Source organism: Pogonomyrmex barbatus, unplaced genomic scaffold, assembly GCF_055798465.1.
Source record: "Pogonomyrmex barbatus isolate J1 unplaced genomic scaffold, ASM5579846v1 scaffold18, whole genome shotgun sequence".
NCBI lineage: Eukaryota > Metazoa > Arthropoda > Insecta > Hymenoptera > Formicidae > Pogonomyrmex > Pogonomyrmex barbatus.
This window is the reverse complement of record NW_028297114.1, coordinates 1,121,571-1,144,693: the sequence shown is the minus strand read 5'-3', so window position 1 is coordinate 1,144,693 and position 23,123 is coordinate 1,121,571. Positions and strand designations below refer to the sequence as shown.

Sequence of the window (23,123 nt, the reverse complement as noted above, 5' to 3'; positions counted from 1 at the left end):
GCGCTACTTATCTGGTCACGCGTAAAAATATTGTGAGTAAGCTGCAGCACGCAGCGCGCCTCGTAAAAAATTTGGTCCTAGTAATATTGCATTACGGTATGATACGACCGCAAAAGCGGCACCCATTTGCTTTTGTCAAACTTTTTATGTACACATAGGTCTTCTGGCACTGGAAGTAGAATTCAGGATCCGACGCGCGCGGGCGGAGGATGACGCGAATTTTAATTACACGCTTTTCCGTCATACAAGTGGCTATATAAATGCTCGTGTATTGTGTACTCGTGAAAGTTTTCAAACGGTCACTCTTTCCGCGGGGTATATACCGCTATAAACTTTTTAACAGATAAGCCTTCTAAAAATTGTTTCGCCGAATGCGAATATACTTTGCAAACTTTTAATTTTGTGTCATCGACACGTGAATTCTTACGTACCTGGAAAGAACCTCGACGAGAGAAATTGGATATTTTTTTTGCAGATTTTTTACGAATCTTTTCGTAATTGCGCGATATGTATGAAGTTGAACAGTATAGAATTCAATTGCAAGTTTCACTTAAAAATTTCCTCCGTTCCTATATATATATATATATATATATATATATATATATATATATATAAAATAATACGATATCCTCCATATTACCGCGTGCGAGCTTATCGCATCGGGATAAATCACATTTGTCGTCGCTGACGACGTTATTGAATCTTGCACGGCGCAACTTTTCATTGTCGGATATTTCGTTCGCGAGTGAAATTTGTTTAACACACCATTCAAGTCTATTTCCCTAACAATAGCGCACGTGCCGACATTCACGTGTAACGCCGTGGTTTCACGCGTATCTGCTGACGTCTACCCATTGTCGCGGACGGCCATTAATCATCGTCGTACGAGGACGCTTCCTAAAAGCAACAACAATATTATTTTACCAGAGTGTCGCGCGATTCTCCCGGGCATTTTTGTATTAAACTAACCAAGTTTTTTTACAGTCACGAGGCATTACGCGCAATATTGCGCGAAGGTATATTTCTCTGTCGTTTCTTCCTTTTCCCCGCGCGCGACTCTTCTCTTTAATTGCCTGCTTTCGAAGCGAGGGGATGCGGAAACGGTGACGGAAATAAGAGAAGCAAACGGACACGACGGGGGTTACGATGCACTTAGCCTGTGGTCGTTTATGCACAAACGAAATTCTCTCTTTCTTTTTTTTTTTTTTCACGGTATTATATTTTTCCGAGTGTTTACTGAATCGGTTTACTAAAACTCTTGGCACAGATCACGTCGATGAAAATTTTATGATTCTGAGTGTGCTCGCAGCCATTATCACTATGGTTCCTCTTTAAAAAGCGTCAGATTTAGACGCTTCAGTTATTAATAATATTTGTGAACGTTATACCTGGACAGCTAACTAGAAATAATACTCGTATATTTTCACTGTGGCCCCGAACGAATAACAATAACACGTGTAATTATCACTCATTACATTTCTAGAATTACACACCAATAACGAACGCTGGAAATCGTTTTTCATCTCTTCTCATTATTATTATTACTGATTTTCGTAAATTACATTTGGGATATGACAAATCAATTACCAATTGTTATTACCTTCCCGATTTGTAACTCTCTGTTGTGTAGAGATAGATTCAAGATAGTAGTTTTACAAGTCCTATATATTAATTTTTGTAACAAGTAATTGAAAAATAGTGAATGCTTATGACTTGCGAACTATATCAGTGTACTCGACATGAATTGCTTTCTTCTTATTTTGGCCTTTAGAATCCGTCTGTTATAATAAAATATTTATAATATATATATATATATATATATATATATATATATATATATATATATATGTATACGTATCGGTGGCTTTGATACACCTTGTTACATATAACGCAAACACAAAGCATGGAGATTATCGGTGGCATTTACAAGTCGGTGCTTTCACCAAATTGATTTTCCGGGGTTTCGTTCGTTGTTTGCACGTTTAATTATGCGCGCCATTATTCCTGCGCTGCAAATAATGTAGCCCGACGCTCATTAACTTTTTACGATACCAATTTTTGGTCGAAAATAACTTTAGCATAATGCCCATCAATTCCTGGCGGGCGTACTATTGCCGCGTTTCCCTTTTACGGTTAAATCTAGGGCTTTTAATGGATAATACCAACAAAACAGCTTATTACTCGTCGTAATTTCAGCGGTAGCCTTCCGCTTTCGGTTTATCTAGTTTAATAATCATTCTGCACCACGAGAATTTACAGCTCGCCACTATTCATCCTGGAAGAGAGTGATGATTTTAAAATCATCTAAACCACGTTAAAAAGATAATGGAAGTTAATTAGCTTAATTCGAGAGAGAAAGAATTTATCTTATTTGATGTACAGATTTGCCGTACAGATCCAATTTAGTCTCCTCTTCTTCTGACCTTATGGTTAATTCTAGCTTCTCATAGTCGTACGGGAATCTGTCTTGGCGATCTCTTTTTTTTTTCTCTTTTCCGACGAGGATGGCGGGATGATATCTCGAACTGTCATTCGCCGGAGTCGCGTAAGTCCCTTTGTGCAATCGAACTCAAGCCGCGCGCGCGCAGGCGGATGGATGTGCGTGCATGCGTGCGTGCATGCGTGCGTGCGTGCGTGCGTGCGTGCGTGCGTGCGTGCGTGCGTGCGTGCGTGCGTGCGTGCGTGCGTGCGTGCGTGCGTGCGTGCGTGCGTGCGTGCGTGCGTGCGTGCGTGCGTGCGTGCGTGCGTGCGTGCGTGCGTGCGTGCGTGCGTGCGTGCGTGCGTGCGAGCGTGCGTGTACGCCTGCGTGCGTGCCGCACGATCATTGAGGCGTGGTCGGCGAATTACGTGTCCCCGACATATGTCTCTCTGGATAACCCCCCCCGCTGTCCTCTTCGCTTATTCGTCTCGCGCACCCCCTGCGGATCGCTCGGCCACCATACGGTCACGTATTTATCCGGCAGGGTTTCTTGGCTGAGCAGGTTGCCGGCGTGCGCGTGTCCAGTCGAGTCAGGTCCTTTTTTTTCTTGCGGCAAGCGACACGCGACTTCCCGTTTCTTTCGCAAGTGCGGCGGATTACCGCGCAAAATATCGCGTCCGCTGTCTGTATCTTTCTTTCTCCATCCGGACGAAGGTGCTTTGCTAGCCTGATTTATCGGAAGTGCCGATTGTTAGTCGGAATTGATAATTTTAATGAGGGTAGTAAACAGGATATTTCAACAGAATTCACCTTATTATTTATTGACAATTATTATTGAACTTTTGTTATTTAGGAATATCACTTTTAATAATTTTGTAGAAGATTCTACGATGTAATTTTGAAAAAGACGATTTAATTTTATATTATTTATTAAAAGCATAGAATTTAATCACGACGGATACGTTGCTATTGATTTTTCTTGGAGACATGTTCCTTGATATTTATCTGATATAGTTTAAAAAAACCTCAATAAAGATATTTTCTCTTCACAAAATTCGTTCATGTTGCAACTATATTGAACCGGGAGACGGGCATATAATTCATCGTTTCACGGCTATGATTTAGGAATAGTCAAGATCGCTAGACGACGAACGGGTAATTCGTTAAAAGTCAAATAACGGGCGGCTGTCGCGACGCGGATTTGATACGCGCGCGAGAAATGGCGCACACGGGATTTCTCCCTTTCCCGTTATTTACAGAAACTCCGAAAGCCGTATCGCATTTCACGGCGCAACGACAGTGTAAAATCGCGATATATCTTTAAAGTATCCCTTCCCTTCCGCATCTCACCCCTCCCTCCCTCCCCCTCTCGTGCCCCGCCAGCTATTACATTTTGCGAATTGTGATGCCGTTTATAACCGACGTAACGTCTCAGATATCACGTTTCGGATTATTCGTGAATACGTATCGGATACCTTTGCGGATACCAGCTACGCCGGGAGAGTTAAAAATGCAAACGGATTATTTACACACCTGCAGGTGTATCGATAATTGACGCGCCTGATTTATCTAATTGGTCGGTAACCAGTATGCTTGACACAGTAAATGCCACTTTGTGGGAAGAAGGTGCACGATAAGTGAGCATTAATCCCATTACTGCTCCGCGAAGGCGCTTGCCAATTGCTATTTTTCGCATTAATTATTTGAATCCCGTTGCATAAGTATCCAATATATTATGCGGGCTAAAGAAACTAATGAGTTTTAGACGAGAGGCCATTAAGCGATTACGAGACTTTTCCTCATGCTATACGAGCGATAATGAGGCGAGAGGTGCACGCGCGCGCGTGTGCCAAGAGAACCCGGGACTTAGATAAATAGTTGCGGAGGGGCGGAAGTGATGAGAGGGCGAGTCTCGGGGGTGGATCAATTCTACACGTAGATTAGACCCGACGATGGTAACGATAACAATAATTTGTTCCGTCGCTTTACGCGAACGACGACTACCTTGAGTAATTGGATTGTCACGAATAGCTGACGCGAGAGAGAGAGAGAGAGAGAGAGAGAGAGAGAGAGAGAATCACGCTCGTATAAAAAAATTATTTCCTTCTCGATTAAACGAGATATTATTCCGCGCCCTTATGTTCCTCGCAAATGCGTATTCATTAGCGCGGATTTTGTCGCGCGATTTATGATAAATCATTTCAAACGTAAACAACGGCGGCCGTTTTCCGCAACGGCGGTCCGGACCGACGCGAGACTGCTTCTCGGTAAATTTCGTCGAGGTTCGCGGCACCAGGTGCAAGTTACCTGAGCCGTGAGTCGAGTCGCGCGGAGGGATAGCGAGACGAGACGGTGGGCAAGGGCTAAGACTATCCGCTTTCGCGCCGGATAATAGCGCGGAAATAGGGATGAGATGGGGCGTTGCCCGTACCGCCGTTGCGCTTACGTCGCGAATTACGCGCAGCACGGGTCTGCCTTATTAAAGCTCTCAGATACCCGGGGGTAAGTTTCACGTTCAAAGAGCTCGGCTGCACGAGACACGCTGGTCTTTGGCGCATAGAGACGCGACATCCGAGTCGCGGGAAGCGCCGCTTGCGCGCGTCGCACCGTCGTCGGGGCGTTCCAATTTATGTAGCATCTGCGCCTACCTTCCTTCCTTTTTTTCACATCCGTCTTTTTATCTTACCTTCTTATTAGCATGTTCTCGCTAGGCACGACCGCAGAAAGTTGGCGAGTTTCCGCGAAGTAATATAACGTATCGCGAAAACTTTATAACTAATATATAACACCCTGCAAGAGTCGTTAGACGATCGAATCAGGTAGCGCGTTTGCATATAGACTGATCTCTCCTTCAACTACACGTTATTCGGTTATTTTGCGAGCGAAAGTAATGCGTATTTAATAATGATAATAACAACAATAATAATAATAGCTTTATTGAGTGCAGAGGTTAACGGAGATGTAGAGAGCAATACGGATATGGTGAATGATATTAATTGCACGCGATGGGTGAGGCCACAGTTGAAAGCTGATGTGATGCCTTAGTTGTACGATATTAATAGATACGCTATATAAATTGTAACGCGTTATTAGCGCTATACAAAATTATACACAATAAAAAGACTATCAAATATAATAATAATAATAATAGCAAATTTTCTTGGCGTGTTGCGAATAAATATCTCGAACCTCGTAAAACCAATCTATTAAACGTCTGTCATGTCTGCGGGATAAAATGGTTAATTTCAGCGATGAATAGAATGATACGTGCCTGTTTATGACGGGATTAAATATCATAAATCGTGCGCTCGTGGCACAGTGAATAAAACTATTTCATCGACGACGATGACGACGACGACGAGGATGGCGGCGGCGGAGGCGGCGGCGGCGGCGGTAGCAGCGGCAATTATAACGCCGTGTTGGCCAATACAACGGTGCACAACCCCATTGTGGTTTGCAGGGTTAATTGTATCGATTCGATACAGCTCCGCGTGCACCATGAATTTCTCCTCCGCGCCGTACAGCGACCGGGGGTTATCGCCGATTACCGGGATAACTTTCGAATCGTACGGTAATGATTTGTGATCGACAGCGAATTTGCATACGCGTGCGGGGCGGGCGGCTGCGCGGAGGAGGCAACCCCCCGAGAAGGGGTTGCACGCGGGCGGAGAAGCCGCGCGCGGGCAACGTGTTCCCGCCACGACTAAACTAATCGAGGAGAGAATTGTACACGTATGCGCGTTACCTGGCACCGCCGGCAGTCACGTATACCTTCGTCGTCCGTATGCCATTCCAGTTTTCCGCAGTTTAAAGCCCTTTCGTGGCACCGATCAACGGCGATAAAGTACACGTATTAACCGCCGTTCCACGCTCACGATCGTTATACGTAGAGAATCGCCCCGATCGAGTATACAGTATACTTTATACCGAAGCCGATACGAGCCATCGTTACATCGGAAAGACGTTGCGAATTTACGGGGGGGGGGGGGGAGGGGCGAATAGGTGGCGCACTTTCCATAATTACACGGGAAAATATTTCGTGAGATAAAAGAAAGACAGGAATCACAATTTTTTTTATAATTTATACGCGCGAACTTATCGGAATTCTGCTATTTCGACGTTAATTAAAGGGATACTCGTCGAGGTCACTGTGCGGGTGTTTCTAGAGAGAAGAAATGCGCTGGATTTGCGAAGAGTGTATCCCTTTCAAATAGCAATCGCATAATATTTTTCCTGCGGTTGTTTGCGGATGCGATTAAATACAAGGCGTGTTTACGGATGTATATTTAATTGGAAATTCATATTTGATTCAGTAAGAATTTAATATCCGCTGCGAGCAAGGTAATCGTATTACATAAACGTATGCACGAACGTAGCTAAATTTTCCCATTGTTTACGTAGACTATTCGATATTACATATACGCGTATTACATATACGAATTATAAACGGAAATGTTATAACGGATTCATTGGACCAATTACAAGGATAATTTTCGTATAACTCGGACAAGCGTATTTTGGACATAGGTTATATAGGTTTAATTCATTTTGAAAACGTTATCTTCAAAAGCTCTAAGAGTCGCGCATCAAGTATTCATTTCAGAAATACGTAAAGCTTTTTCGATAGTGCATCCACTACGACGAGAAGAAACGTTTTGCTAAAATTATCAAACGTGTGCGATTTTATTGATGTGATTGAACTCTCTCTCTCTCTCTCTCTCTGTGAGATACGTTTTATGTGTTATATTTAGATATGAAATTTTTAAATTTCATCACGAGTTAAAGACTCTGCGATGCAGAGGCTCGACCGTGACATTCCAGCTGTACACGTCGCGAGGTTGGAAAAATTATGTTAAATGAGAAAATGAGCCAACCGTTTTTATCATGCAAGCTCGGCCTGGCAAGCTCGGCCATTGCGCTACTTTTCTATGCAGCTTCATCGTTGCGTTTCTCCACGTTTCACAAGCCGTATTATACCGTGCGTTACAGAGCGCTCGATCACGCCTCTGCGACTAACGCTTGCAGCATTAACCTGAATGGAGAACGGAAAGAAGAAAACAAATTGATAGGTCACGCGACATCCAGCGCATTATTTTTAGCGATGAGAGGAGATGTAGAGTGCTAATACGGCGAATTATTTATCATCTTTCTAACGTTGAATTAGCTTTTGAATTGAATTAGCTTTTTTTTTAAAAATTAAATTAAAATTATTTTAAAAAACGAATATCGATCGGAAATTCCGTTCGCGTAACGTGAGATCTAACGATAAGACTCTTCGTCAGATTGGAAAACGTTTTTTACCCACAAATTGAAAAACGAACCGTCGCGCGTTTATGCAAGACGAAAACATAAAACTGGCGCGCAGCTAGCAAGCTACGCAAGAAGTTGAAAAGAATAGGATGGGGGGGGGGAGGGAAACGAGTAATGGAATACGCGAGGGAGAATGTAAGGTCTGACTTTTCTTACGCTGGTGCGGAAAGCAAATCGTCGTATCAGAGCGAATTTGAATCGCCATATTGGAAGTTCCCGCTCTTTGTCTTCCTCCCCCTGCCTGATTCTTTCTTTTCGTCGCGCCGCTTCCTTTTGCCTACTTAACGTCGCCTCCACCCTCGTGCCCTCGAATCCGTCGGTGACGACTTCCGTCTACATGGCTATCTTGCTTTCTCTCTCACGAGAGAGCTCGCGCTTGCGCTAAAGCCCGACAACTTTTCGTTTCAGCATTGCAAATTGTTTGGCATGAGTCTGCCGACGGTAGCTACTTACGTAGCGGGAAGCATCCACACGTTAGAGTTGGGTGTAGCGACATTCGTGGCGTCGCATTTCAATTTACCCTTTTCCCTGCAAGCAGCCTCAGCGGTCGACGGGGTCTTACAGTCACCACCGCTGTACTTTTACTACCCTTGTCGCGACTCAAATTGTTACGCGTCGCTTTTCATGTATTTTTCATGTACCCTTCGTTTTGCCACGATGTCATTAGAAATCTATGCGATTCCGTAGCGATTGCTACAGAATTACCCCAATTAGCGAGTGTGTCAAACCGATGGTCAACATTTCAATGTGGCCGTGGACGAAACACAATTATCATTTGTCTTTGTATTTTATTATATTTTATTATGTTATTTTTATTATATTTTAGTATATTTTATAGCTGAACTTGTAGTTATATATAAAATTTCCATTAAGCAAAGTGATCCAGATGCTTTATATGAAAAACTCAGTGATTTCGGAATTTAACTCATTGCAACAAATTAACAATGCGGACAATGCGCGATGCGTGAAAAATAAACGAGCGGAAGTGATGCGTAAGTTATCGTCGATCGAGTTCGAGTCAGTCATCATCGGCAAATTATTTACAATTAGAGAAGAATTTCATTCTCGCAGTAAGAACGACCGCGACGGTCCGGCGTGTGTCCCGCCACGAAATCGCGGCGCGGTTTATTAGGTAACTTTTAATTAACGAGACCAATAGTTGTGAGAGCTTCCCGGGAGGGAACGAACGGATGGATGTGTCGGCAAAAACCCGGCATCGGCCCTCCGGCCGGGGGCGTGCGTGGGACGGGTTTCACTATTAATCAGACGTCTTTCCAACTATCCTCGACCGACGTTTACACGGTCCTCTCGTGAGTTACGAACAATTTTAATCGATGGAGTTGAGCTTAATTTTTGGTCCAATTAGCCCGCGTGACCGATCTTCTCGGTTAGGTAACAACGGAGGCGGACCGCGGACGGAGGAAGGGGGGCCAATAAAACACAACGGCCGGTTTAATTACTTCTACGTCACATTTGACAACAGGTACAGCCGTCGATAGTTCTAACCGTCGAAATGAAATTTCGCGTCAAAACATTATATGGCGATATACGCGCTGCGTGAATTTAGCGTAACGTATTAGGTAACATTGTTGTGGGGGGGGGGGGGGAAGGGGGCATTGCCGGGGAACGACATGCTGAATTATGATAAATTTCGGATAAATTGACGGATTCCTCTGCTTTATGCACTTTCCCTCTGTTATAACGTAGATTGGATCGAATATTGCTAAGTTAGTTATGGCGGCGCTCGCTCAAAATATATGGACGTTTCGCATGCTAAATTGTGACGGACGCGTTTGCCTTTACGCGGCTGCGTTTGGCGCGTGCTCGGGAGAGTTTTCGGCGGCAGAAGTGAAAACTGTCCCGTCGATTGTCTCTATCATACATATTTAACTACGTCGGACAGTACGGTGGATCCTTCACGGGTTTTTTTCTTTTTATTTTCGCATTTTTTCCCGTCCGCTTTCTATCTACTGTCGCTGCTGTTGGGTCTCGCGCAACGGCGGCGGGGGCGGTGACGGAGGTAGGATATCGGTAGCTTCGTCAGTCCGGTCGGGGTTCATAATTTAGCGACACGCCGATCAGCCGGCAGAGCCGATAAGATCGTTCGTCGATGAAAGGTCAAAATTTATTCCCGCGGGAATGAAATTTCGCGGCGTAACGAACTCTGTCGCTTTATCGGGACGAAGATGACGATAAATCGCGCGATCGATGGTCTCTCTCTCTCTCTCTCTCTCTCTCTTTCTCTCTCTCTCTCTCTCTCTCCCCTCTCGCTTACCCCCTGCTTTCCGATGCGACGCGACACGACAACGTCCATTTCGACATGCCGATTCCTGCCACTGTCGAAATGGAAAGGCAACTCCCATTCGAGAGATAACGGATTTTCGGCTGATTTCACGTGAAATACTGAGACGCGACGGATAATGTAATGAATTAATAGAAAGTGACGAGGAGAATCTCTTTTCCCGAAAGTGAGAGGCGCGCGTCCCTCAGACATACGATTCGCAAAGATTAATTAATTCCTCGCTCTCGCACGCGGCATCTCCTGAATTTATAATACCACGTGTATTTCGTACGCGAGGCTTTCCAGCAAAATAGGAATTACCGCGGATTAATTAATCAACATGAATTATTACCGATCAGTCAGCGTGCCTGTGTATGTGTGTGTGTGTGTGTGTGTGTGTGTGTGTGTACATATTTGATAAATATCATATATTTAAAGGATATCGAATCGCGCTTTTAACACACGCAATTCAATCGATAATTATCTGATTACTTAATCATTTTGTTTGCTTAAATTTAAAAATTTTATCGAACCTACGTCGATCCGAGTCATGAGTGACAACAATGTTACATATTGTATATAGTCGCTTTAATAACACGTTAAACAAACTTTTATAAATTAATTTATAAATTTATTAATATCTCTTTTGTTCTACGTATGCGAGAAAAAGGATCGGAGAATATTGATCGATTTAAAATTTCTCTCTCTAATAGGATAGGAGAGAATTTGATAGGAGAGAAACGTCGATGCTTAATGTTCCGCTTTATGCAATACCGGGAATGGATAGGCATTGTTAGTTTAAAGCCACTAGCCATGTCAACCCACGCGTGCGTTTGCACGGTACGGTATTGCGCCTTTAAATAAGGACGCGGCGAGTGTCCTCCTTGTCCATTTCGATCGTTCGGCATTTTCAGCGCGAGCATCATTTACGAGCGTGAGAAACGTACGAAAGGTGCATCCAATTAAGGATAGGCACGCGCGAGAAGTTTTCTCCGCCGGGAAGATTATTCTTGATTCTCTCTCGATGACCCGGCTCGCGATGTTTCCCAAGGATACGCGTTTCCTTTCGGCCGTTCGCCGAACACTCGAGAAACTCGATCGCGCGACCACCCACCGGCTCCGAGGCGAAGGCTTGGATTACAATCGATAACGCGTCCTCGCTCTCCTAGCATTGTCATGTTAGCAATGCGTGCGGATGCCTCGTAATTTGGTAATCAACCGTATCGGTGGTACATGTGCCACCTACGAAGCCAGCTAGGCTCGTTCCGTCGTATCTTACGAAGCGTATGCGTCCCGTTACCTGACCTTTAATCCGCCGATTATGCCCGGCGTTGTATCGTTTAGCGGACGAGGCGGCATAATTGCATGGAAATGCAAGTCGCTGCACGCCGCGCAAGCAATTGCGCTCACGACGAGCACGATGTAAGCGATCGTTATGGATGGCAGATACTTGTGTTTCTTTCAACGATAGGCGGTGCCTGTGGACCGAGAAATTTATCATTCGCAAAGATTTCTTCTCGAGGATTCTATTCGCTGCGTGTTTAAAAATTTTTTGTCGTATTATCGATTTCTCTCTGTTTTCGTCGCAAAAGTGTAATTTATAAGATGACAATTGGAAAGTTACTAGATAATTATTATTTTGTAATGAATAGATAGAATGAAATAAATTCATTTTGTATAGGAAACTTGTATATTTTTCATAGCTTGTAAAATGAATATATATTCAAAGAATATACATTCATAAATTAAAAAAAAAAATAAATTTTAAATGAATTTTAATATGAAAAGAGTGAAAATTTGGCTGCATGATTTAGTGATATATATTTAGAAGATCTCGATGTGAATCACAATGAAAGATTTTGGAATTTTTCAAAGAGATAATTACAATTTTTTATTAATATTAGATATAATATATTTAATAGTTTTCAAAAAAATATATTATGTAAATTCAAATTTTTATGATTTCGAAAACGCTATTATTGCTCAATGTAATCAGCCAAATTGTTGGCGTTTTTAGTAATATTTATATTTACAAAATCATAAAAATGTACATTTTTTTGTACCATGTACTAATAAAATTAATGAAATTAATGAATTTTCTTTTAGTGTATAATGTTTGACTAAATTTGTTCTACTTATTCGTTACAAAATAATAATTATTCAATTTCAGCAACATTTTGAACACAATAATTTAGTATTAGCGATTAGTTGGTACCGCAGATGTTAATATCGAGCAATCGAATCCAACGATGCATTATGCGAAAGGGATTTAGTTTTATATGTGTCGTAATTCTCCGATATATATATATGTATGTATGTAGTGTGTGTGTGTGTGTGTGTGTGTGTGTGTGTGTGTGTGTGTGTGTGTGTGTGTGTATATTTTACGAAAATTGATTTAGACCGCATCGTATAATTCCTGGCCGTATTTATTTATTTATTTACCCATTTCTGGATACAAGTCACGTAGGGCTCCTTACATTCGTTCAAACTTTCGAATCTCACAGTGAAGTTTCGACTTCTTTTCATTGCTGCTCGGCGCATTATAAGGGTTTCGGGAATAAATGGCATTGAGTTTCTCGTTCGAGTTAGCGAGTTTCCTCTCATTTTGTCTGTTTTTTTTCCCTCCCCACTCTTGTCCACTTATGCATCGTGCCGCATCACGATCGCGGGAACGACGCTCAGCAGTTCGCAGGGTGGTCTTCGCCCGCGGCCCTTATTCGCGAGACGGAGGGAAGCTGACGAAAGTCAAAGTACTCCCACGCTAATTAAAGAACGTTATAAGCAGCGGAGCGCGCGATATGCCGTGGGCGTGCCAAGTTTCTTCGACAGTCGGCGGCGCCGACTAAAATCTATCGTGCACGCGGCAGGCAGCGCAGCGCCTGTTTCAAGTATACGTCTAATTAAATTTCTGGCAGGCGTACAGCCGTGACGTGTCTGTCTGTATATCGTACTTACCGTGTCGTGTATTACGTCTACGTGTGCCCGGTGTGCATGTGCACGCGACGAAACATTCGCCGTGCACGCGCCGACTATCGTCCTTTCCGACGTCGACGTGCCCATCGCCGTCGTCACCGTCAACAATGTTGCGAGGAAGGGTTTGTACGAATACAAATATGACTGAATAAATTTTGAAGAGGCGAGAGATCGGCACGAAGTCTTTCGGCAGCCTTTCGGGATCCTTCACGTTTCGCCCGCTCCTTGTTTCCGTCCCGTCAAAAGACAGGAAGGAAATATCTTAAATATTAATATATAAATTTTTAAATTCTTTACGTTTTAGCTTCTTCACGAACGGCTAACATAACCGCGGATGTTCACGCGAATGATGCACATGCTAAAAAACAGTGACCATCTCAAATTATAGGCGAACTGGTACAGTGGAGAAGTATTACGATGTACCGGGACTGTTTGGGAGAAATTTCCATGATAAATTAAATTAATCATTTTATATAATAGATTGACGGCCAGCCGACATATCCATTTGCCTTCGGAATCGTGAACGTCGCTGTTACAATGTCCTGGCAACAGGGATAAATCAATCTATCGGATGTGGCGCGATCAACGTCAGTTTACTGCCGATGACACATTGAAATGTCTCGTCGGGCTTTAGTCGTACTCATTTAGCAGATTAAACGTCACTCCGCCGCATCTCGCGTTTTATACTACGGCGCGGCATTTAAGATTTAATTCTCGATCTGCCGGCGCCTGCGGAGTTAGCCCCGGCACAACTCCCGGAACGTCTTTCGTGAATTACCCGCGAAACTTTGTCGATTTGTTTCTAATGCGAAGTAGGTCGGAGTGCAAAGTTCGGCGCGCTCGATTGCGCGCGCGAAGCGCGATTTTTGCGTCGCCGAGCGTATCGAGCGGGCTTTGCGAAACTCCTCGACGGGGCAGAAGGTTTTTCTACGCGGTCTTTCGCATTCAAACGATGTGTTGACGATTGCCAGCGTGTCGCGCGCGCCACGGTCTAAATCGAATTCTTCGCGAACTCCTTCGCGAGAGGAGTTGTCGCGTAGCGAGCTGGAAATTCAACATCCGACGAAGGCTTCCCCGGCCGTTGTCGTTATTCCCAAGGCCGGTGGTGCCCGTATTGGGGGATCCAAGAAATCGGTCGTATCGACAGCTTCCGGCTTAACGAACGTCAAGTACGTTAGTTCCGCGATACGCTTTGGGATCCTAAGTGAATGATACATACGGGAAACATATATATATATATATATATCCAATCCGCGGCCCTCGTTCTTCTCCCTGAGATGCGTTACTTTCATCAATAAAAGTCTGCTGAGAAATCCACCTTGATGCCAGACCGACCAGATCGCATTGACCCGGAATCGAAGATTCCGAGGCTTTGAGGGGCGTATCCACCGTGGCCCTGGGGCGAGTACGGACCGTAAAAGGGTATTGCGGTTTGGTTCCTGGCGATATCTATTGCCATCGTCGTCGTTAAGACAACGAATATCGGATAAGCATTATCGCGTATCACGTAACACGTTTGGAAATAGTCATTTGAAAATTACGGCTTTGTAATTATTTCAGAATTATTCGACGTTCGAATTTGCGCAAATGCGAGGAGCACGTAAGCGAGGCGAACAAGGAATTTGCTCATTAAGTTGCATCTCGTTTATAAATATCGGAAATAAAATAAGACAGACAATCTCTCTCATCCCTCCCCTTCCCCTCGTCCCGTTTACAAATTGAAAGCGTTTGTTTGTTTGAATTTGATAGTTAAAGATTTTTAGGTAAATTGTAAGGTGATTGAGTATGCAGCGATGTAATTTCGTAAATACGATTCCGAAACCGGAATGTCATTTTATTGCCCGGAATTTCTATATGCCGTGCACTCGAAATTGCTCACTTGCATATATCGCGTATACGGGATATGTATGATTGGTAAATAACTGGTCTACTTGAAACTCAAATTTCTATTAAATTTCTATTAAATTTCGATTCGAATTTTTGCAAGCCAGATGGCAGGCGTACACCACATTTGTGTTAGCGTATTCTAAAATTGTGCAGTGCCGGCAGCAATTGCGCAGTTTTATTTTAACGTTTCATTTTAACGAAGAGCATTTCATATATATGCTTTGATCATCCGATCGCCACAATAAAAATGTACAATATGTACGTGGATTAAAAATTGTTCGTTTGTCTACATCACTCTAAGAATACGTTTCAAATATATATATATATATATATATATATATATATATATATATTTTTTACTCTTTGATACGCGACATTGTTTTATTTTTTTCCGCTCGAATGTTGTGACGTATAAATAGAGACATTTTTATTTTTCGTCCCCATCGACCCATTTTGCAGGAACATTGTTCGGTTGAAATTTTATGTATTCGGGGTTTTTGTGCTTTTTTTCATAGCTTATCTCGAGCCGTAAAAATATTTTTTGCGAAAAATAAGAGCTCTACGTCTTTTATGACGGTGCACTATACTTGTTAAATTATTGCATTACGATGCAAACAAATAGAACGTTACTTGAGAGAGTACATACGCGTAGCTGTATGCGATGCTTTTATTTTTAACGCTCGTAGCCTTTCTTACGTCAAGACTTCAACTCTATCCTATCGTTAATGGGTACAAGGCGGTACGTTTGATTAATTTCCGTCAATTAGTAACATGAGCTTCTAAATGTCGGCCTGCTCTTTAGGGCCAGCCCGGGAAAGAGTGCTGGGTTTTTTTTCCTCCCGGGAAAGAGTGCTGGATTTTTTTTCCTCCCGGATCCGCGGTTTTTACGCCCCCGTGACCCTTTCAGTACCTTGTGCGCTCCGTGTGCACCTGACCTCCCCTTTAATCTCGTTCATCAATAGTGTCTTCGACCTTCAGTGATGCTGCGAGCCGTCACTGACTTGCTCCTGAAACGCCACAAGCGTGTGTATGATTTCCCTCGTGCGATGCATACAGTGCATGCGGTGCAATCGATAATCGTACGATCCAGCGAGGTGATAATTATCCAGTACACAGAGAGAAAGAGATAGAGAGAGAGAGAGAGAAAGAGAGTCAAAGAGAGAGAAGAAGAGTAGGGACATAGTCTCTTTCCGCGCGACTTTGTTGTCACCTCCAGCGAGTTAAAGCGGATAACGCGCAATGTGATATCGCCCGCGTAGTTTTAAAGACGAAAGATTTCCCGTCTCATTATATTTACGTTAACGAGCGACGATATTTGATATACGAGGGGACACGCCGAACAGGTATCGCATTCCTGGAAAGGCAAACGGATTGCTGCGGCGAGATCGCGCGCGTGATTCTAATTGTGTGGGAAGGGTTAATATACGGGGGATCAGCCAGACCTGTTCTCATTTCTCTACCTCTCTTCGGGGATGTCACGCTAAGGACCAGTTTGCGCCGTTCGTGATGGGCAGGAAATAAGTACTCGTGGTACGTGAAGGTGTCTTTTATAGGAACGTGCCGTTCGATCGCTCGACGAAGTGATGCCGGTCGATCGAGAGGGACGCGAGACCTATGATAGAAATACCACATTCATTACGCGATCGGCGATTGAACAGGGGAGAAACTACATTTCCCCCATTAATGTATGATCGAAACGACCGGTTACGATCCGATTTCATATCGATATGTACGACCCGTACGATAATTTGTCGGTGAAATAGCGCTGTTATCGTCATAGCGCGTTACCATCTTCCTTTTCTGCTGCTGCCGCTCGTGCTGCTTTGAAAATGTTAGCACGAAGCCCTTTAAATGATTTAGTCAGTATTTATGTGTACGAGCTATTATACAATTAAACCTCCCTACTTCAGTCTACGGGCGGAACACAATAGTTTGTATTACGTTCAACAACATCCGTTAATTAACGTTTGATTGTGATAATGCGGCTCGCGGTGTTTGCTTCATAAACCTACGGAATAAGCTCTATTATTTGCCATTTAAGCCACCCATCGCTTTAAATGATGTTTATTAATATCGTTCAATAACCGTTTTTTGTCGCTGAAAGTGACAGCGAAAAACAAATAATTATAAAGACATGTTCCCCTGTTTAAAAATATAAATCTAATAGATAGTACGTAATAATATTTCCTTCCAGCAAGAATGAACAATATGTTAACAAAATGATAGTTTAATACGATTTAACATCTTAAATTTTTAACAACATTAATAATACAAATTATATAATATAATATAATTATATAATATAATTGGGTTTTTTTTACTAATAAAATGAATAGAAATGTATCATGACATGATGTTATTTTAAAAGATACCAGTAGATTATAAATAAGATGACATATATCGAATATTCGATATATCTGCGAATTTAGCTTCATGTATAATCTGCTTATCGACTTTTTAAATTTACTGAACAATAATAGAGTGCTTTTAGTGAAATTTTTATCTAATGGCAAAATTAATATAGAAATATATTTTTCCCATTTTATTATTATTTTTTACAAGACTAAATGAATATCGTAATAAAAAATTTCACACATTATTTGCAGAGAACATTTTTTAACTAATAAATATTTTTTAACAAATAATATTTAAGCTTTATTCGTATTTTTTTAAATAAATATCAGATAAAAATAGATTGCATAGTTGCACGAAAATTTTAAATTTCTCATTTTTTTATATATATATATATATATATATATATATTCATCTTTTATTTTAAATTGCCCGATGCTAATCGGTTATGTGCGGACTTAATTCCGCATGATCGAGTTGACTATGATATCGGAAGACTTTCTTCACTTGTTCATTCGCGCTCGGAATGAATCGTGTATGAATCGTATATACAATACGTGACATTCTTTCGAAAGAAAGAAAGAAAGAAAGAAAGACCAATAGATACTTTATCAGCAAGACGACATGTACCGGGCGAGCGGCGCACATCGGTGCGTTTCATAAATATTGTTATTGGCGCACAGAAATCCGTGTGTCACACGCAGGAGTCATACGTTTTTCCTCCCCTGCAGCAGCAGCAGCAGCGGCAGCAGCCACTCCTCCGCAGAGGGAAATCCTTCTCTTCCTCTTTCACCCTTATTCGCCTGTTCTCCAACGCTGTACCATTACCACCCCACCGCTCCTCCTCTCCTTTATATCGGGCGCTCCACTTTTCTTTCTCTCTTTCTCTTGCCCCTTCTGACCCGTTGTCCCGCTTTCGCGCGGTGCCTTTTCTCCCCTCACTCCCTTCCCCCCCTCCCCCGCGGCCGCGCGGCGCGTCATACCGTCCTTCTCCGTTCTCTTGTTCCGCTCTTTTTCGCGCCGTGGAAATCGTTTGTCCCTACGGCGGACGTGCAGCCATTCGTCGAGGACGATCGAACGAAAAAGGGGGCGTAAACGGTATTTCTCGCGGACGGCACGGACATCGGCGTCAGCGGTAAATTCTGGACGACCGGACCGTAGCAAGAACTTCGCGAAGTACCACAGCAACGCCTCTCGAGGTTCTCTCTGTCGGTGGTGGTCGATCGGATCATAGGATAAACCATACGGTTATCGGCCATCTATACCGAGTCATGTTGGACCCTTAAACTCTATCGATCGCTATTTCGCAAGCTTACTTTTTCTCAAGCTTATTTTCAAACGATCTCTCGTTAACGTTAGACGATAGCGTCTATCGATCCCTTTATCCTCAACATTAATTTCTGCAATGCAGCACTATTTCAAATAAGTGACGTTTAAGATTTATATTTTTATTGAAAAACCGATTGCAATTTGATAAGTGCAGACTGTTGTTTATCTATGTCATACGACGATTGAAAATCTTACATGTTTTCATGTGTGAGTGATATCGAGGTCGAATTTATTCCGCGCGATAAATGATGCGCGCGATCCGCTTAATCATCTAACTAACATCATTATAGTCTTGTCTAACGGGTAAACTTTATTCCAAGAAATTAATATTGCCCTGATGTATCTCGAGTCATTGATAAAAAGGGTATCGGAAAATTAATCAATCTTCGTGGAAGTTATAAACTTTTCCTGCTAAAACTTCTTTTAATAAGATTCTTTCAATAAGCTGGTTTTTACGAGTAGATTGATTGGACGAAGATAGACAATATAATTTCTTAAATTATAACTTGTAACTTAATTATTTCTATGACATAGGTCAACACACACAGAGGTATTATTGGATTATTAAATATAAAGATTAAGCAATTTGTGTTTACCGATCAATTTTAGATACTATTTTCTATTTCACAATTCTGTTAATACACTGTTTTTTTTTTCCCCCCCCCCCCGAAAATTATTGTAACGCCGCAAAGAGGTATTGTATAATATTTTACGTACGAGTAAGTAAAAAAGCTCGTCACTCTCTGTTATCAAAGCTTTTTGTTTTACAAGCTCTATTTTTACAAGATTCGTTATTTTCCGCTCCGCTCTTGGGCGAACGATAAATTTCTTCCATTTCTTGCATGATAGTCCTGTCATACGACCGATACCGCGGATATAACGCGCGTCATACGCGGAGACGCGCGCAAATAAACGAGCGCGCGTGTACGAGAGTGTGCGTGCGCGTATACCGATACCGTGTATATAAACCATATTTTATTCCGTGTATTATATACCCATACTTGTGTACACGCGCGGATGCGCAAACATCGACCGCGAGTGAAAGCTTTCGATGTTTGTCGTCAAAGACGAGCTTTTTTCAACAAGAGAAGGCGACTACTCGCGTGTACGTGACGCGACAAAAGCTCCGGGATTTTTCGTGCTTCGGCGTGGCGTTTGGGAAATATCGCGAGGAAAAATCGCGAACGCGGTGGATCGTCGTAGCCGAACCGCCTCTGCGCATTCGAATCGCGTTTGCTTCGAATCGTCGTGATGCCGCGACATTTTGCGTCCCGTTAATGAGCTTTCGCTCGAAGACGTAATAGACGTAATAAACGTAAATGTTGTTTACGCCGTGAGAAATATGTGGACGCTATGCGATAAACTGTTGTTTACTTTCGAATGAGAGAAAGATGCGCTCTCTCTCTCTCTCTCTCTCTCTCTCTCTCTCGCCGTATGCATCCAATCGTTGTCGAGCTTGCACGTACCGGAAGCTTCATTTTTATGAGAGCTTCGGCCGAAGCTTCGGCGCACAACGATGTTTTATAAATTTATATATCAAAATGACGGGCGCGCGCGCACGTCCACGCGCGTTCGCTCCGCGCTCTTCGTTCGGGTGTAAATATTTGCCGAGTATTTTCAGTGAGGGATGAAAATAAATTGCGCGTGACGCGTGCGCCGCGCGACGGATGCCGAGGTGGATTTTTCCTTTGATCATCCCGAGGCTGCCGCGTAATTGGCACGATCGCTCTCGGCTCCGGCGCGCGTCTCTCATCGTGTACGTTTCTTATTCATCCGGCGGAGTTTGGCGTCTTGCGCCCGAAAAAAGTTCGTCTGTCAATAGGCACGTGCATTATTCACGCGACTGAGCGAAGAGCGACCAAGCTGCGCCGTGAAAAAGCGAACGTTGCCGTTTTGGCATCCACCATCGCGATTGTATCGCCGTTACCGTTTTGGAAACCGCATCAAGTATGCGCTTTCTATGGCGAGACCGTTTAATTATACGGTTGGAAGTCCGAATAAATAGCTCATTAATGCGGATTCGAATGCCTCACGGCGAATTCCGTATGTTTGCAATGACAGTCGCACAGCCGTTTCGATCAGCCGTTTATTCTCAAGCCAGATCAGATTTATTCCTTGCTCTCATATGTCCCGATTAATTTCTTCGACAAATAAAAATACGTCGTTTTTATCCACAGGGTATAATTACATATTCGAATATTCGAACAGTGGTCGCGAGCGAAAGGAAAATAACGACATATTTGTTTTATTTAACAATGCCGCACGAATGATTTTTGCAAAATATCAAAACGTTTTTCACAAAATTGACGAAAAATATTCTTCTTTTACCTTCTTTTATTGATCGTGGAAAAAAAACAGTTATGTTCTTTATCGTCGTCTAGAAGCAGTTAAAAACAGAAAAAAAGAATTGTGCTTTTATAAAAGAATTTTTTGAAAAGATGGGTGTATGTACATATGATTGATTTACAAACTTTAAACCGTGTTTTTAAAAACTGCACACGTTTACCAATGCGCGGAGTGGAGAGTATCGAGTGGACATATCGAAGTGGATAATAAATCGACGATCATTACCGGCGCTCTCCTTTTAATCCGTTTATATAGCGAGAGTATCAAAATCCGTTCCTTCAAAGTACTTGACAAACGAAGCGGGCGCATGAAAATCCGGGTTAAACGTCGAAAAGAAGCGAATGTCCTTTTCCATCGCGTGCGCTTAAGCGGGCCAACGCGAATATAATCTATGATTATTCGCCGGACAATGCGCGCGCGCGGTTCATCGACCAGCGCAAAAATCTCACGGCTGGCGGTACGCCCGCCCTCGGGCCCACACTGTCGTTCGAAAAATCGATTTTCCACGTTCCATGCTTAAGGTTCAAAGGGGAGGAATTCCCGGAAATTGGCCGTACAAAGTCCATATATCTAGACTCGTTACCGTAATTCCGTTCTACTCCAGCCCGGCCGGCTGGAGCGCGAGCGCGCGGTATGCTCTCTCTCTCTCTCTCTCTCCCTTCGCGTTTAGATTTTTTTTTTTTCCACGGTCGTGACGAGATATCCGGCGGGTTGGTCGACCGAGTTCCCCCTCGGAGAACCGGCCTGGCGCAGTACATATCGATCGAGCCAGGATTCGAGAGGTTCGCGTGACACGGGTCAGGTGGGTCGGAGTCTTCGACAGGAAGGCGAAGGAGTGGAAGGGTGCTTTTCGTTCCAGTTCTCGCATATACCCTAAGTACTGACACCTTCCGCCTGCACCGACAACACCACCACCACCACCTCGTCATCCTCCTCCGCTTCTTTTCTCGTCCCCTCCCCTCCCCCTCCCCCTCCCCCCTACTCCCTCGTCCTTTCGGTCGAGGTACGTTCGCTCGGGTACGTTCGATGTATTTACGTAAAAATACCGAGTCTACGATCGATCGGGGACATCGAGAATCATTTCTCGGCCCGTAAGTACGTGGATCCTTCGTATCGTAGATCGTTTCGCGCGAACGTCGCGAGTGAGTGTCCAACACGATAAAAAGGCTGTAAGAAGGAAGAAACGATAGCATCATGCAATCACGAGAGAGAAAGGGGGGAAGGGGGGGGGGAAAGAGAGAGGGAGCCGATACTAAAGCTAGATGGTTATTAAACCAGCCGTGATTGGATAGCGCTTTTACGCTCGGAATTTCGCCGCGGCGTTCGGCCGGGTTGGTTTTGATTTATTAATTTCTCATCAGCAACTTGGCGCGCGGCCGATACTGGATATCTGGCGCTGGGGCATCGTCGGACGCCGGTAAACATATCCGGGGTAAAGGGATAGACCTGCATACACGCGACCTATAACCTATTTACTGACGCAACCTATTTATACGAATTCGCAGCCGTGGGCTCGTCCGCCGGGCACCAAGCGAGATCCCCGTCCGTCGGACCGCGGCGCGCGCGACGGGGATTTCTACGTCCATCGACAAATTATAACTATTTCCCCGATATGCCCGGAGGACGTTCTCTCGCACGGTCGTATAATTAAGCCATTTCTATATTATACGGAATAGCGAGCGAATCGTATCCAGGCCCCTGGTCTCCCCCCCTCTGCCTTCTCTCTCTCTCTCTCTCTCTCTCTCTCTCTCTCTCTCTCTCTCTCTCTCTCTCGTTGCTCTCGCGAACACGATACGAATTATATGCCATGGCGCCTGAATAAATAACAGGGCCGCCGCCGGACGCCATCGAACATCCCGTTTACTCAATATTTAATCGTCCATTGTTCGACGCTCTCTTATATCTGTGTGTTTCTCCCTTTTTCGAGGCCCGCTCATTGGACCAGACCGGAATAATGGTCCTCGATGTAATCGCCGCGCATTTCGTCAGCGATATTTTCACGAAGAGCCTGACCTGGCGCGCGCGCGCGCGCGCGCGCGACCGACGGATTTTCGATCGCTTTACGTAAGCGTGAATTCGTCGAAAATTTATAGAGATCCGTCGTTCCGATTTCAAGAAATATTTTATAATCGCGGAGTGTCTCGCGATTAATTGAGTAGAATAGTCGCGTCGCGAAATAACAGTTTTGCGAGAAAGGTATTACAATTTGGAAGTGTGAATACTTCC

The 23,123-nt window shown here is 43.6% G+C and overlaps 1 protein-coding gene across 6 annotated transcripts in view; it reads left to right on the top strand.

Annotated features, from left to right (window-relative positions):
- LOC105428781 (synaptogenesis protein syg-1) overlaps nt 1–23,123 on the top strand; it is a 284,146-nt gene that overhangs the window by 5,762 nt on the left and 255,261 nt on the right. The gene's annotated exons all lie outside the window — the stretch shown is intronic.